The sequence below is a fragment of the Peromyscus californicus genome, unplaced genomic scaffold (assembly GCF_007827085.1).
Source record: "Peromyscus californicus insignis strain IS unplaced genomic scaffold, ASM782708v3 Scaffold_4__1_contigs__length_199733344, whole genome shotgun sequence".
Taxonomy (NCBI): Eukaryota; Metazoa; Chordata; class Mammalia; order Rodentia; family Cricetidae; genus Peromyscus; species Peromyscus californicus.
The window spans coordinates 177,003,150-177,020,094 of record NW_026294562.1 but is presented as its reverse complement, the minus strand read 5'-3'; the positions used below and the strand labels follow the sequence as shown (position 1 = coordinate 177,020,094).

At 43.5% G+C, this 16,945-nt stretch overlaps 1 protein-coding gene across 19 annotated transcripts in view; it reads left to right on the top strand.

Annotated features, from left to right (window-relative positions):
- Positions 1-16,945, top strand: part of Ceacam18 (CEA cell adhesion molecule 18) — a 64,264-nt gene that overhangs the window by 25,136 nt on the left and 22,183 nt on the right. For 2 of the 19 annotated variants that reach the window (XR_008223032.1, XR_008223016.1), the window contains one exon: positions 1,137-8,895. The exons of 5 other annotated variants lie outside the window; for them this stretch is intronic. The gene's annotated coding sequence lies outside the window, so the exon portion shown is untranslated. Of the gene's footprint in view, positions 1-1,136; positions 8,896-16,945 lie in introns of those variants that run through there. 12 more of the 19 variants (XR_008223022.1, XR_008223017.1, XR_008223019.1 and 9 more) reach the window with 12 other exon arrangements.

Here is a 16,945-nt window from a genome sequence, read left to right as displayed (position 1 = left end):
AGTTACGGGGGCTGGAGAGATGGCTCAGAGGTAAAGCGCATTGACTGCTCTTCCAGAGGTCCTGAGTTCAATTCCCAGCAACCACATGGTGGCTCACAACCACCTGTAACGAGATCTGGTGCCCTCTTCTGGCCTGCAGGAATATATGCAGACAGAACGCTGTGTACATGATAAATAAATAAATATTTAAAAAAAAAAAAAAAGAGTTACAGAAAAGCTTTTCAGCATGGCGCTGATAGGTTACATTAGACATAAAAAGTTAGAGACACTCTAAGCATATGTCTGGGGATACATAATGTAAGATCAAGAGCATAAGCAAAACCAAAATATGTGTGAAGTTTCTGTTTAAGAGTGAAGGTGTAGCTGGGCATTCAATTACTTCTGTAATGGCAATACTTTGGAGGTGGAGGCAGGAGGACCAGAAGTTCAAGGTTACCCTCAGCACACATTTAATTTAAAACTAACCTACACTACATGAGATCTTATCTAAAAATATAAACAAATAAAATAATGAAACTTTAAGGGTCTGGATCCTAAGGATAGAGTGGCTGTAGCATGAGAAGACCATGGGATCAATTCTCAACAACACAGGACAAAAGAAGGAAAAAATGCAACAAAAATCATAAGCATGTGAAATGGATAAAGGATATTAATTTGCATTTCTCCACAGCTGATGAAATCCTCTGCTGTGACCCCCTGCTTCACCCTTGGTTCTGTTCTAAGAGTACCCTGTACTTGTCTTTTTCCTGCCTTACTTTCCCTACTACATCTAAGAATCCGTGTCCTTTCTATAAAGTTGACTTGGTCGCCTTTCTCCAAACCTGATCTTCCTTGCAGAGGAGCAAGGTGATTTTGGCCACTCCCCAAAGCAGTCTATTCTTCAGTTTTTTAACCTCTTAAAAAGTAAGAGTGGGTATAGTTGCCATAGCTGATATGTCCATAGCATAGTCGCCTAACACTTGCTGGGTGCTGTAAAGACGAGTGTCTGACATACAGCACAGGTTGTGGGATGCTCTACTCATTGTTATCAGCAGCAGCATCATTAGTATCTGACTCAGATTTTTCTGTATTCATTCTATGTGATTCCTTCTCCATCCTGTTATTGTGCCGACTTCTTCATTTCTTTCTCTTCCTAGAGGGGAATCTGGGCTTGACACTCCATCACAGGAAGTTTCTGAGAAAGTTTCAGTTCAAAATGATACAGCAAGGGAAGTCACAAGAGGCGCTTCATGGTATTCGGTTTTACAAGAGCTGTGGCAGGATATTGGCCCTACAAAGAGAGATTAGCAAAATCATATCCCACATTTGAGTCCTGATACCTTCTTAAACATGAAAATACTGAGCACAGACAGCCTATGTGAATGTAAAGAGTTTGGGGAAACCATTGCTTTTGTTCCTAACAAGAAGGACTTCCAAAATGTTCATTTGCAAAAGGATTTGACCCTAACCTAGAAGCAAATGGTCAGAATCAAAACAGCATCACCAAACAGCTTAATGACACTATTGCATCTGCTCCACTCTGCACACAAGGCTCTTGTAATACTGAATGTAAGCTTGCTCAAAGGGAGAAAGCATACAAAGATAATCAGTTTGGAAAAACTAATCATGAACAACCACTTCAGCAACATGGAAGTCAGTCTCCAGAGAAACCCCTTGAGTGCACTAAATGTGGAAAGGTCTTCAGTGGCAGGTCAGCTTTTCATAAACACCAGATCACACACACTAAGGAGAGACCGGCTATCTGTCACCCATGTGGGATAGCCTTCCTCAAGAGATATGAGTTGACATCCCATCAAGGAACTCACATAAGAGAGCAGAAGCCTCACAAATGTCCTGACTGTGGGAGATGTTTCACTCGTATATCCCACCTGCTGTTGCATAATCCAGTTCACAATGGGGAGAAGCCTCATTCATGTCCAGACTGTGGGAGATTATTTCATCGAAAATCCCACCTGCAGGTCCATCATCGAATTCACACTGGGGAGAAACCTTATGAATGTTGTGACTGTGGGAAGTTATTTGGTAATAGAACCCACTTGAAGATACATAATTGAATTCATACTTCTGAGAGACCTTATGTGTGTTCTGCATGTGGGAAGACCTTCAACCAGAAGTCAATCCTCAGCACACACCAGCGAATTCACACAGGGCAGAAACCCTGCAAATGTCGTGGCTGTGGGAAAGCTTACTCTGCTAAGGCCCAGCTCTAAGTACATGAAAGAATTCACACAGGAGAGAAACCCTATGTGTGCACAGAATATAGGAAGGCCTTTAGCGACAGGTCAGGTTTCCATACACATAAGATGACTCATATTAAGGATAGACCTTTTGTATGTAAAAAATGTGGGAAATAATTTCTCCAGAAATCAGAGTTGACATCCCATCATTAGACTCACGTTGGGGAGAAACCTTATAACTGTCAGGACTGTGGAAAATCATTTAGTAAAACATCCCATGTGAAAGTGCAACATTGCATTCACACAGGGGAGAGACCTTTCGTGTGTTCTGAATGTGGAAAACCATCTTCTGGAAATTATCTCTCAATCTACAGCAGAAAATTCATACTGGAGAAAAACACCACATATGTAATGAGTGTGGGAAAGCCTTTAATCAGAAGTCGGTACTCAGAATGCATCAGAGAATTCACACTGGTGAGAAGCCTTATAAATGTAACTGTGGGAAAGCCTTGACTTCTAAGAGCCAACTCAAAGATCACCAGGAAGTTCACACAGGTGAGAAACCATATGTGTGTCCCTAATGTAGGAAGGCTTTCAGTAGCAGGTCATCTTTGCGGAGACATTGCTTAACACACTAGGGAGAGACTGTCACAAATGAGAAAAGCCCTTCTTGTAGAAGTCAGAATTGTCATCGGCAGCAGCCACATTGGAGAGAAGCCTTAGGAATGCTATTGCTGTGGGAAACTGTTCCACAACGCATAGCAAGTTTGAGGAGAATTGTTACTATCACAGCAACTGTGGTTAGTTATTTAGCAATGTATCGCAACTAATGGTGCATCATCAAATTTATTACATGCTGATACTGCATTTTCAACTTGGAAATATCTTCCATTGGAGATTTCATACAGCAGAGAAGCCTCAAAATACAGTGGCTATAAAAGTTTCTCCAGTTATGCATCACTGAGTTCACATGTAAGAGAAACCCTTTGTGTGCACTGATTGTAGGAAGGCCTTCCATCAGAAGTCAACATTTAGCACACATCTGAGATAAGACTTTTCATTGCCACGCCTGGGAAGTTCTTAAGTGATGCATCCTGACTGAGCATGGTTTTATAACAGTACCTTATGTACTGAATGTGGGCCTTCAACAACAGATCGAAATGCAATAGACACCAGGCAACTCATACCAGGAGCAGTTCTTGGGCCAGTTCCCTGTGGCAGACCAGCCCCCACCATTATTTACCCCAGGGACTCTTGAAAAATGAGGGATAAGAGACTTAATTAGAAATAGAGGGGAGAGAAAACACAGGATAGACTTGAGTGGGCCTGGATCCTTATCCAAACGAGCCCAGAACTTTATTCCAAAGGTCTATTTATAACAATGTCAAGGGGTGGAGCAAAAGCCCTCCCCCTTGCTAGTTACAGTCAAGTGTAGAAACACTTAGAAAAGATTTTTTAGCTAAACTATTAACACCAGAAATACGCAAATCATTTCTGAAGTTCAGAGTTTAGTCAGCTTTGATATTATTCTAAAAGTTCTTGAAAGTTTGAAGCAAGATTTGTCAACACTGGGATTTAGTGAGTGCTCTTGTTATGGAGTTGTAACACTTGTTGCTAGGGAGCTGTAACATTCTCGGAACAAAGCCGCACAAAGTTACCTTTCTTGCCAAGCTCTCTCAGCCATTCCGAACCACAGAGATGTGCTCTCAGCAGTAAATGGTTTCTAACTATTACCCAAATTCATAATAGCTTCCCTGTGCCGTAATTCAGACAAACGTTTCTGTTACAGCAGAAAAGCTACCATAAAGCCTCATCTTAGGCTGAGGGTGAAATTCCCGTATTGAACTGCCGTGAAGCTCTTAGCAAAAATTTCTTGCACAGCTATTAGACCATATAAGGCACTGTTTCAAACTTGCATTGATATTAAATTTCCCAGAAAGCCTTTCGGGTACACTAGCAAACTTTCTGGTTCCCTTTCCAGAGTTTCGCTTTTGCACTGGGAGATTTTTCTTTCCTAAGCTTGCTTTAGAATGAATGCCTGTGCCACCATTTAACAGGTATACCTCTATGCTTAGATCTTTTCTCTGACCCAGTTCCTGAGCAGTTTTGTATCCATTTGTCTGCACACTCAGGCTGCAGCGTATTGCCTGAGGCAAAACCCTTAGGGCTTTATTCTGGGTCAGTGAAGCAAACCAAAAGCATTTGTTTCAGAAAGGTCCTTTCTCTGATGGAAAAGAAAGCTTCTCTCCTGGATAGCTCCCTGTTCTTTCCCTGCCCTGCTCCTTCCAGATAGTGCAGCTGCAGCTTGGCTTCCCTGCCTCATCAGGCATTATTTATCCCAGGGACTCTTGAAGAATGAGGGATAAGAGACTTAGGAAATAGAGGGGAGAGAAAACACAGGATAGACTTGAGTGGGCCTGGATCCTTATCCAAACGAGCCCAGAACTGCCTCATCAGGCCCTGGCCTCAGGGGAATTTTCCCGTCCAGGTGAAACTAATTTTTCCTTACAGAAAGCAAACCAGAAAGTTCTGAAAGGCTTTTAAGTTTTTTATGTTTTTCCCAAGAGAAAGAAAGACCATCAAGTTTTCCCAAATCTTCTGTTCTCTAAACTTTGGCTTCTGTGGCCAAGAGGGAACTAATTCCCGGTTACAATGTTGCACTGCTCACTGCTGGCAGAGCAGAGGATTTTTGTTTCCATCTGCACCCGCTGCAGGGGGAATCTCTTTCCTCTGCTGCTTGGACCTAGCATTTTAGCTGACCCCAGGCCAAAAGCTTCCATAGGAATCTTTTTTCTACCTGATACGCTCAAAAAAGACATATATATATTTCTGCCCATTAAGTTCAAAGAAGATAGATTTTTTCCTGCCCATTAAGTTTAAAGAAGATGGATTTTTTCCCAGTTTGCATTCATAGCCCCCAACATTAGAAGATTGAAGACTGCCGGGCGGTGGTGGCGCACGCCTTTAATCCCAGCACTCGGGAGGCAGAGCCAGGCGGATCTCTGTGAGTTCGAGGCCAGCCTGGGCTACCAAGTGAGTCAAGTGAGTTCCAGGAAAGGCGCAAAGCTACACAGAGAAACCCTGTCTCGAAAAACAAAAAACAAAACAAAAAAAAAAAGATTGAAGACTTAGTTTCTCTATCTAGTTGCCTAACTTATCTTAAGTAAATTTTTTCTACACTACCTTACACTTTTAAGTTTTTCCTACACTATATTGCTACACTCTACCTTCCTAATTTTTCATAGATAGGGAAGAGAGAGAGAGAGAGAGAGAGAGAGAGAAATCTAATGCTGTAGCCTTGCGGTATTTCACCACCTACCTATACACTCGAGAATAAAATACCATTGCCTTCATTTTTCAATTCCTTATTGGCATGCCTACACTTGCAAACACCCCCACAATCCTTTTGCCAAGTCCTAGGGTTATTTTTTTCCTTTTTATCTTTTTCTTTGTCTCTGTTCAGGCGCCATCTGTAGAGGACCAGCCGCCACCATTATTTACCCCAGGGACTCTTGAAGAATGAAGAATAAACACAGGATAGACTTGAGTGGGCCTGGATCCTTATCCAAATGGGTCCAGAACTTTATTCCAAAGGTCTGTTTATAACAATGCCAAGGGGTGGAGCAAAAGCCCTCCCCCTTGATAGTTACAGTCAAGTGTAGACCCTTACAAACACCTGGTACCCAGGCCCATGGTCCAATCAACCTCTTATTCAGTCCTGCTGGGTACAGCCACTAAGAAACCTAGTGGTCTAAAACAGGTCCCTGAACCCAAAATGATTTTATGTGTTGTAGGCTCAACCTCAGACATCAGGATATTTGGGCTGATCCTCTTCACTGACATCCACAGAGCTGACCTGGCTGAGGTTGGAGTAGATACCCTCATTTGGAATTTCTGAGCAAGAGACCTGGACCAACTCTTCTCTCACCTTTGGGCTGTCTTGTATTAAGAGGTACAAAAAAATGAGATGAAGTCTGGATGGGTGATAGTTTTGCTAAAGGAATGCCCCCACAACTGACACATGTACCCCCAGAAATGGCCACAGGAGGCCCTGTGGTGTTCTGTTCTTAGGACACAAGGTCCTTCCCTTTGCAGCCCTCTCACTTTTATGCAGAGCACTACAGGGCCCAGTCTAGTCCCTTGCATGCAGCTTTTTCTGTTGCAGATGCCACAGAGGAGAGGCTAGTCCAAAGCTACTCAGTGCCATGCTACCTTTGTGAAGGGAGTAGCTGCCCTGTGCAGATGTGTACCCACTTTTCTTCTAGCCTAGCCCCCTCCAAGCCCACCAGTGAGCTGTTCTGCTCTAGGGAATAACTCAACATTTAGAATTATCTGTTGTGATCTGTAGAGTGGGGCTCATGTTTAGATCAGACTTGACTTGTAGTGCTTGAACAGCATGTATAGACAAGGGTATGTCAAGCTCAGCATTAGGTGCTAAGACTAGACCATGTTTTCACAGCTCCAGTATCCAGCGTGGAGATCACACACCACTTGTATGTGTTTCTGCATGTTTCCTCCACCACTGAGTACTAGGAAACCTTAGTGGTTTCCATATTAGTGGTCTTCTGTATAATGTATCCTTGATGTACCTGTCTGTACAACCTTCCATCACACCAGTTTGATGAGAGCAGGACTCAGCTCCTCTGTTGTGCCCCTTAGCACTAGGGATCCAGTACTGGGTACCTGACCCTCACATCCTCCGTGTTCTAGGGACTGTATGCTTATCCAAGGAAGAGAAGACAGGACCTGAGAAGCGGGCTAGCATTTTTCCCCAGCTAGCCATACCTCAGATAGGCACCACAGGTCCCCAACCCTGACCCAGCAACCAAAGAGACACATTTATCTGGATTATTTTCTCCGTGGTTGTACTAGCTCCAAGGAATGTTTCTTGAAAGGTGAGATTGGTTGTAATCTTGAATTGTGGGGAGAGCTGACATCAGACATTCCCTGCTCACAGACCCAGAGCACAGATAATATTAGGTTCCCGGCCCAGCCAGCCTCCAGGGCTTCTGGGATGTGGATGAGGGCTAGTAAGAGGGTGACATGCAGGATCAAGAGTGGAACCAGGTGCTGTAAGCCCCTGATGTTCTGCCCTTTGCCAGTCCCAGGACAGGGTTCCATACCAGCCTTCCAGTACAGCTCCTATGACCTCCCAGAGCCTGTGACTTACCTGCTACATGCACAGACGTCTGCTCCAGTAGTTCCATTTGAAGCCTCTTCTTCTTCTTTTTTTTTTTTCTGCCCCCTTTCTTCTGCCATTATCTCCTGTGAAACTCTGGTATCCACAGAGAAAAGGTGGAATTTGCCCTGGGCAGTGTGATTATGGCCACCAAAGTCTTATCCTATCAATCCTTGCATGAATCAGTTGCCAGAGACAGACACAGTGCAAAATAGAGGCATGGTATAGGATGATCAGTGGGGCTCAAAGAATGGAATGGTTGCTGTTTCTGATATTTTGATAGGGAATTATAGATTCCACGTCAGAAGCCATGTGGGGAGATGAGGCTCAGCTTGACTCAGAGCCTATAACCCCTGTTCCCAAGCCCACTCACCTGCCTGGAACAGGCCCATCAGCATCATGGTGGGAGGTGTCTGGGTCCTGGGCTCGTATGAGGGATGACCACAGCAAGGGCATACTGTAGGGCTGGAGATGCCGTGAGAGAGTCCGAGTCCTTGTTCATAGAAGGCAAACCCCCGATCCACAGGTGGCAAAATCATATGCAGGGAATAGAAAAACACCTCGGAGCCAGAGGCCAGAGAGATGTTAGAGGCATTCTTGGAGAAGGAGTAGAGAATATGCTGTGCTCCCACCTCGCACTTCTCCGGATAGTGGGGTCTGAATCAGACATTTTTCCTGATTCACAAGCTGTTGACAGTTTTTTAAAGATCTTCAGACTGCCTTGAGAGTCCCTTCAGGCCTGGGAGATGGGACAATGTGTGAGAACATTCTATTTTTTACACCTTGTGGAAGATGTGGTTGAGCTCCTTCCATTTATTGGGTAGAGCTCACACTGTACAACATTCTACAGCACACAGGGCCTCACCAGCCAAAAGTCATCAAGTCTCAACTCGTATCGACAATCAGAAGCCCGAGAGGTGCTGCAGTAGACCCCAAAGGCTGTCAGATACACACGGATGAAGGTTCAGTGTGGGGATTTAGGAACATGAAAGATAGTAGTGGCCGTGGGTGAAATGTTGACTGTTTCCTCAGTCAGCATTTACTGTGAGCTGGGGCTGAGTCAAATGCAGGAAACTACTGATGTCCTTGAGGTTGTGTCCATGCTAGGAGAGCCAGACAAATGCCAGCGTGGGCCAGGCCAGAGGGGCTGTGCTGTGTCATGATTTCTTCTGTATTAAAACATCCCATCCTGGAGCAAAGCTCCTGAAGACTTAGGAAGTTTTGATGGGAGGCTCATCCAGACCTGGGAAGTAAAGAACACGTGAGTCTTCGGAAATACCCGAACCTGACCAGATGTACAATGTGCCTTCCTCCCTAAGCTGATATAAGCAGTAAGGACTGCCGAGGAAACAGACTAGCCAAGCTGCTTGGAAGAGACATTCTCCAACTTGTGGAATGACCTGCCCAGGATACAGTAAGTGACAGCTGCAGTTTTTGTGAACCAGTGCCCATGCGGGAGTGGGCTTTCAGGGATGCACTGCCTTTGAGACACTTCTCCTGTAATTAACCCCAATAAACGCATTGGTTCACCATGTTGTACTCTGGTGTGTTGTTACGTTGGTCTGCCATCAGCTCACCTATTGGGTGACTAGGCATTTGTCATACATGTCTTGCCAGTTTCCTGTGGGCACACTGAGCAGGCTATACATGGTTTCTCCTCTCAGAAAACAAGAGAATATTTCTGGGTATGTGACTCTGTTGTGGATGGGCAGTATGGAGAGATGAGGTAAAGAGTCATGTGATAGAATAAAGATTAAAAATATGGGTTAATTTCAGTTGTAAGAACTAGTTAGGTTGTACAGCCACTTTGGAAATCAGTATGGCAGTTTCTCAGACAATTGGGAATCAGTCTACCTCAGGACCCAGCTCTTCATATACCCAAGGAATGCTCAATCACACCACAAAGATACATGCTCAACTATGTTCATAGCAGCACTATTTGTAATAGCCAGAACGTGGAAACAACCTAGATGCCCTTCAACTGAAGAATGGATAAAGAAAATGTGGTACATATACACAGTGGAGTATTATTCAGCAGAGAAAAACAATGACATCATGAAATTTGCAGGCAAATGGATGGAACTAGAAAATATCCTGAGTGAGGTAACCCAGTCTCAGAAGGACAAACATGGTATGTACTCACTCATAAGTGGATACTAGATGTAAAGCAAAGGATAATCAGACTACAACCCACAGCTCCAGAGAGGCTAGCTAACAAGGAGGACCCCAAGAGGGACACATAGATTGCCCTGGGAAGGGGGAATGGATGAGATCTCCATGAGTAAACTGGGGATGATGGGGGCAATGGAGGGTAGGGGATGGGGGATGAGAACATAAGGGAACAGGATGGTCGAGCTGGAACAGGGATGGAGTGGAAGAGCAATGAAAGAGATACCATGATAGAGGGAGACGTCATGGCGATAGGCAAGTTCCCAAGGAAACCACTAGGATGACCCCACCTTAGACAACTAGCAATAGTGGAGAGGGTGCCTAAACTAGCCTACCCTGGTAATCAGACTGGTGAATACCCTAACTGTCACCATAGAGCATTCATCCAGTAACTGATGAAAGCAGATGCAGAGATCCACATTCAAGCACCAGGCTGAGCTCCAGGAGTCCAGTTGAAGAGAGAGAAGAGGGATTCTATGAGCAAGAAGCATCAAGGTCATAATGGGGAAACCTACAGAGACAACCAAATCAAACTAGTAGGAACTCATGAACTGTGGACCAATAGCTGTGGAGACTCCACGGCATTGGACTAGGCCTTCTGCATGGATGAGACAGTTATGTAGCTTGATCTGCTTAAGGGGCCCCCTGGCAGTGGGATCAGGATTCCATCCCTAGGGCACAAGCAGGCTTTCTGGAGCCCACTGCCTATGATGGGACACCTTACACAGCCTTGGTGCAGGGGGAGGGCCTTGGACCTGCCTCAGCTGAGTGTACCATGGGAGGCCTTACCTTGGAGGAGGTGGGAATAGGTGGTAGGATGGAGGAAAAAACTGGGGGGTGAGAGGAGGGAGGGGGTCTGTGGTTGGTATGTAAAATGAATAGAAATGTCTTAATAATAAAAATATATAGATAAAAAAGAATAGTTAGGAACAAGCCTAAGCTAAGGCAATGCTTCCATAATTAATAATAGGTCTCCGTGTCATTATTTGGGGCTGGCAGTGGCAAAGCAAGTCCATCTACATATGGCATCCAATGTGGAGGCTTGAATATCCAAACACAGGACTTGATAAAGCTAAGGAAAGTTCTGAAAATGGATCTGGATGTGGCTTCCTAGTCCTGCAGTCTCTTGGGCAGGTGGGTTCTTGGTGGCATACAGAGGTGTGGCTACTGGCTGCTGCCTGCAGGCTAGAGCTAGCTGCTGATGCTTGTGTTAAGCTGAGCCACCCAGTGGCTGACATGACAGTTTAAGGTTTGTCTCACAAGGCCAGAGAATGCTGCAGGTGCTTGGGAAAGCCAGGTCCAGACACAGAAAACTTCTAAAAAGGTGCAATCTGTTTTAAGATGTGCTTAGATGCTGAAGAAAGAAAAGAAAATGGGTATAGGAAAAATAAATAGTTTAAAAATAATAAAGTCTTTAAAGAGAGAGTAAAGTAATTAAAAAATAGCCATATAAAGATGGAAAATACACAGGGTGTCTGGATCTTGTATGGTGTTTATTGACTTTGAATTTTTTAAATGATAATGTACAAAAAACAATAGTTGCTGAGAGACATTAGAGTATAGAAATTGCTAAATTAAACCAACCTATATATTTTGAGAATGTCTTAACTTCAAAATGGAAGTCAGAAAATATGTTGTGTTGGGAGAGAGGTTATGCCTTTGTTTCCAAAGGAAGCAAAAGTTATGATTCTTTTCAAAATTAATAAAGATCAGATTTGGCTAGGGGAGACCTCCTGAAATTTTTGGCTACAGACATAAAGAAAAAAATGAAAGATTATATGACATATATGCTGATCCCTTGAAATGGGAATAGTTCTGATACTAGATGAAACATGATAAATCTTCTTGGCTACAGAGTTCTCATGACTTATTATTACATGCCATCCTTTTATATGGCATGGATAGAGGTTTGGTTATACAGTCCAAAAAGACTTATAAAGTTGACAGATACTTTTTACCTGCTCAAACATAAAACAAAAAAATCATCTTTACCTGACCTGTACACACTGCACATTCCATACTTGTGTTAATGCAGATATATGTCACCTTTAAAAGTCTGTGTGTTTTCAGAAAGAAAAAAATAAACCCAGATACCAATGAAGACAAATAAGTAGCCTGGGTGATCCAGCCTCTTAGAATGCCTCTGTTGCAGTTTCTTCAAAATTCTATATCCAGAACAACTTGAAAGCTGAGATGGTCCAGCCTCGCAGACTACTCTAGTCAAGACTTCAGATAAGCTCTACACTTAAATCACACAGAGACTAAACAAAACATAATACAGCTAGCTCTTCCGGACTTGACCATTGTCCCAGTTTTCTCAGGTCTGCCAGAAATGCCATTACTCCCAGACAACAGGAAGCATTCTAGAGAAGATGATGCCCACATTCCCAAGAGGTTTCATGGATGGTTTTTGGTTGTTCAATGGATTATGGATGTTTGTTATTGTTTAGGGGGGTTGGTTGCAAATTGTTACTGGTCATGGTAAGGGAGGAAACTAAGCAATTGAGGTTAGATTCAAGGATCTCTTTCTGAGAAGAAAAAGGGGCATATGTAAAGGATGAGATAAAAGGGTAGATTATTGAATCTACTTTAAACTAAAAAGCAACTATTAATCTCAAATATTTTGTATTGGTATGAATTTTTGTATATTGATACAAATTTAAGGTTATTTTTGTTAGAGCACACCCTATATATGTTTCTACTCTTGTTTAAGGTATTTTTGTATATTGATACAAATTTAAGGTTATTTTTGTTATGTTATACTGTATGTATGTTTCTACTCTTGTTGAAAGTATTGTACCTATGCAGCTCATTTAAAAATGTAATGTGTAATTAAGAAATACAGGTTAGTAGTTAGTCATCTATAATAATCGAACTTGTAGTCATGTTAGGGAAATTTTCAAGGTTAAGCAGACGTACTGACTGGTTTTGTGTCAACTTGACACAAGTTCGAGTCATTAGAGGAAGAAGCCTCAGTTGAGGAAATGCCTCAATGAGAGTCAGCTGTATGGCATTTTTCTCAATTAGTGATCAATGGAGGAGGGCCCAGCTGATGGTGGGTTGTACCATCTTTGGGATGCTGGTCTTGGGTTTTATAAGAAGGTGGGCTGAGCAAGCCAATGGGAAGCAAGCCAGTAAGCAGCTCCCCCTGCATGGCCTCTGCATCAACTTCTGCCTCCAGGATCCTGCTTAGTTTGAGATACTGTCCTGACTTCCCTCAGTGATTAATGGCAATGCTGAAGTGTAAGTCATATAAATCCTTTCCTCCTCAATTTGCCTTTTGGTCATAGTGTTTGGTCACAGCAATAGAAACCCTAACTAAGACAGCAGAGATATATTTTAGATAGGTAGGTGATCTTCAAACACTTTAGAGACCTACAGAATATGGCATTTAGGCTGTATTAACCTAAGGCTTTTCATGACGGTGAGACATGTCTGCTCCTGGCAGCACCAATTTACTTCATAAAAGGATGCTGGGCATCGAAAAATCTCCATATGGAGTTTGCCTTTATTGTGGAAAAGCTAGCCACTGGGCAAGAAACTGCCCTTGCCTTGGCTTCTAACAGTATGCTGTCCAAATTGGACAAGTAGGACACAGAAGAAAGTGACTGCCAAACTGCCAAGACAAGGTAGGATAGTCCTTCAAAATTTCTGCTTCACAGAAAAGTCTGTCAGATATTCTAGGCCTGTAGGCCAAAGATGGATGCCCCACCATTGCAAAAGAACTTTGGTTGACTGTCCAGGCAGCCATCTGTTTCTATCATTTCTATAGTTTTGGAAGATATTTACTCTGCACTTCCTGTTTACTCAGGTAATATTATATCCTTCTCAGGTCTCTGATGGGGTTAAAGATCCAATAGTTATAGTTACAATTTTCCTTGTTACCAAATTCAGAAAAAAAAACTCACAAAAGAGGTGTAAAGTATATAAGGTTGAAAGACATAAAAGCTTAAGTTGTTTAAGAAAATGTTTTGAGGTCTGAAAAAATAGTTTTGGGTTAGTAATATAAATTAGGTTAGTAAGTAAATTAGATACAAAACTTTGGACTCACCAAGATAGGATAGTTAATGGAATAATTTCTCTAAATTTGCCAAATACAGATAGCCTGGACATTTTAAATTCAATTCTTTTTTTTTTTAAGATTTATTTATTTATTATATATACAGTGTCCTGCCTGCATGTATGCCTGCAGGCCAGAAGAGGGTGCCAGATCTCATTACAGATGGTTGTGAGCCACCACATGGTTGCTGGGAATTGAACTCAGGACCTCTGGAAGAAGAGCCAGTGCTCTTAACCGCTGAGCCATCTCTCCAACCCTAAATTCAATTCTTACCTGATAGTTGTTCTTATTGTATATAATTTTACTGTGTTAGAGTTAAAACCTTCCCTTTTTATTTAGAGAAAAAGGGGGAAATGTTGTGGGATATTTGTACACTGTGAAGATGTATTGCTGTGATTGGCACAGTAAAAGGCTGGATGGCTGTGAGCTAGGCAGGAGGTGTAGGCAGGACTTCCAGGCACAGCGAGAACTCTGGGAAGAAGAAAGGCAGAGTCACCAGCCAGACATGGAGGAAGAAGCAGGATAGGCAGTATGGAGAGATGAGGTAATGGGCCATGTGACAGAACATAGATTTTAAAATATGGGTTTATTTAAGTTATAATAACTAGTTAGGAATAAGCCTAAGCTAAGGCTGAGCTTTCATAATTAATAATTACTCTCCATGTCATTATTTGGGACTGGTAGCAGAAAAGAAAATCCATCTACACTGGTTTTAATTTTTTAATGAGTGATTTTCAAGATTTATTTTTATTTTCAATAATTTGTGTGTTTGTGTGGGTTCAAGGGGTGGATAATATGCATGTGTATGCAGATACTCATGTAGTCCAGAAGAGGGCATCAGGTCCCCTGGTGCTGGAGTACAAACAGTTGTAAGTAGCCTGATACAGATTCTGGGAACCAACACTCTAGGGTCCTCTGGAAGAGTAGTACTCTCTTAGTTGCTTAGCCATCTCTCCAGCAACCCCCCCCACACACACATTTTGAGGTTTTCTTTGCTTGTTCATGTGTGTGTTTGTATGCCTCTGTCAGTTTATGTGCCCTGTATGCATGCAGAAGCCCACAGAGGTCAGAAGAGGGTATTGGCTCTGGAGTTATAAACAGCTATGATGTGCCATGTTGGTGCTGGGAACCAAATCTGGGTCTCGTGCAACAGCAGCAAAGTGCTCTTAACTGCAGAGCCATCTTTACAGCCCTGTGATGATTAATAATGTCAACTTAATGTTCTGGAAATGCCTAGGAGTATGTCTCTGAGGGTGTGTCCAGATAGTTAGGTCATGAGAGCGCTGATGTAACCAATGGGCTTATCCTATTATAGGAAGGTAGTAAAAGGCAGTAGGCAGGTCCTAGCTGGAGCGCAGTAGGTCTGTGTGCTGGCTGGGTTTTTATCAGTTTGGCACAAACCAAGACATATTTAAGAAGAGGAATCTCAATTAAGAAAATGCCTCCCCCAGATTGCCTTTAGGCAAGTCTGTAGGGCATTTTCTTGGCTAATAATTAATGTGGGAAGTCCCAGCTCACTGTGGGTGGTACCACCTCTAGGCAAGTGGTCCTGGGTTGTGTAAGAAAGCAGACTGAGTAAGCAAGCAAGTAAACAGCATTCCTTCATGGTCTCTGCTTCAGTTCCTGCCTCTCGGTTTCTGCTCTGACTTCCCTCAGTGGTAGCTTGTTACCTGAGAGCTGTAAGCTAAAATAAACCCTTTCCTCCCGCAAGTTACTTTTGGTCATAGTGTTTTATCACCGCAATAGGAAAAGCAAGCTGTGGTCTGTTTATATCAGCACCATGGCCTGTGCCATTTCCACGGCTGCCCTAGGTGGCAGGAATTTGCTCCTTTCTTTTAATCCTAAAGGGCTGCCATCATAGATGTGGTTTGTTGCCAGCTGTGTCTTCTGTGTGTATGAATTCACAAGGTTTTCATTGAGTGGAGCTAGTACAGGCCTTTAAAAATGGCCTGATGGCAACAGGAGTGGGGCTGCCCTGGTGCTTTGACTGGCTCTTGGGAATCCATCCCTCATGCTGGACTGCCTTGCCAGCCTGAATACGGGGGTAGGTGCTTGGTCTTAAGGCAGCTATCATGCCAATGCTTTGCTGATGCCCGTGGGAGGCCTGCCCCTTTCTGAGCTAATACAGAGGAGGGGTGGATGGGGGGGAGCAGAGGTGGGAGAATGGAGTGGGAGGAGAGGAGGGAGGGGAGGCTAGGGTTGTGTTGTAAAATTAATTAATTAATTAATTTAAAAAATGGCCTGACGAAGTACGTGAGGGGATGTGACGTGGGAATTATGCTGTGGAGAGAAAGAGCATAGTCATAATCCAAGAAAAAGCAATGAAAAGATGGATCACAATCCTGAACAGGAAAACCAGATAAAATGCAGCAGTCTTTGGCTATCAAGAGGGCTTAGCAGGTAGTAATGCTTGCCACCAAGCCTGATTGTTAGAATTCTGCCCTCACTCCAGCTGCCTGTCCGCACATGCGCAGTTCAGGAGTTAAGCAAAGGGTCTTGTGTCTAACATCATCAGTGTGTGCTGGTGACTACGTGCTCACGGTGTGGTCACACAATCAGCGCATGCGTGGTGTAGCTCCATAAGCCCACCTGCACATATTCACAGGAACCCTTAAAAAGCCAGACGCAGACCCCACCCCCTCTCTCTGTTCTATTTCCTCCCCCCCCACCCCCACCATCTTTCTCTCTCTGCACATGCTCCTTCCCAGGCCTGGTTCTCTTGTACCCCACCCCCACCCCTCTTCCTCCTAATAAAGCTCAGATACTGATACTGGTCCTGTTGTGGCCATGACCTTTCAGCGTGGTAACCAGCACCAGTAACCAGCGCCGTTTTCTTACTTTGGTGCTGTGACATTTGACAGTTCCTTTCTCGGCTTTCTCATTTCTCCCATTGCACACCTTAAATGCCACAGTCAAGTTTCAACTTGACTGCTGTGGGGTCAGGAGCCTTGCTCTCCAGATGCTTAAGTTTTAGCCCTAAGGTCAGGGAGCTCTGGGAGACAAGAAACGGATTTTATTCCGTCTTGAATTTTTTTTTTTTTTTTTTTTGATAGTTTGCTGGCTTGAGGACAGCTTTAAGAAGACTCACCAGGAGGCAGGCTGTAAACTGATCTTTGACTAAAGAGCCATCCTGATTATTGTGATCCCCATGTGGGTCCTGATATAAACTTATTTCCATGCATCCTAGCCTGCTTCCAGACCTGTCTGTACCTCTCAGTAAGAGGTGGGAGGAGTTAGTTGAGAGCCAGGGTTGGGCCTGCACACACTGTGCTCTCTCTCTCTCTCTCTCTCTCTCTCTCTCTCTCTCTCTCTCTCTCTCTCAACAAACAAGTAAATAAATAAATAAAATGTTTTAAAAAA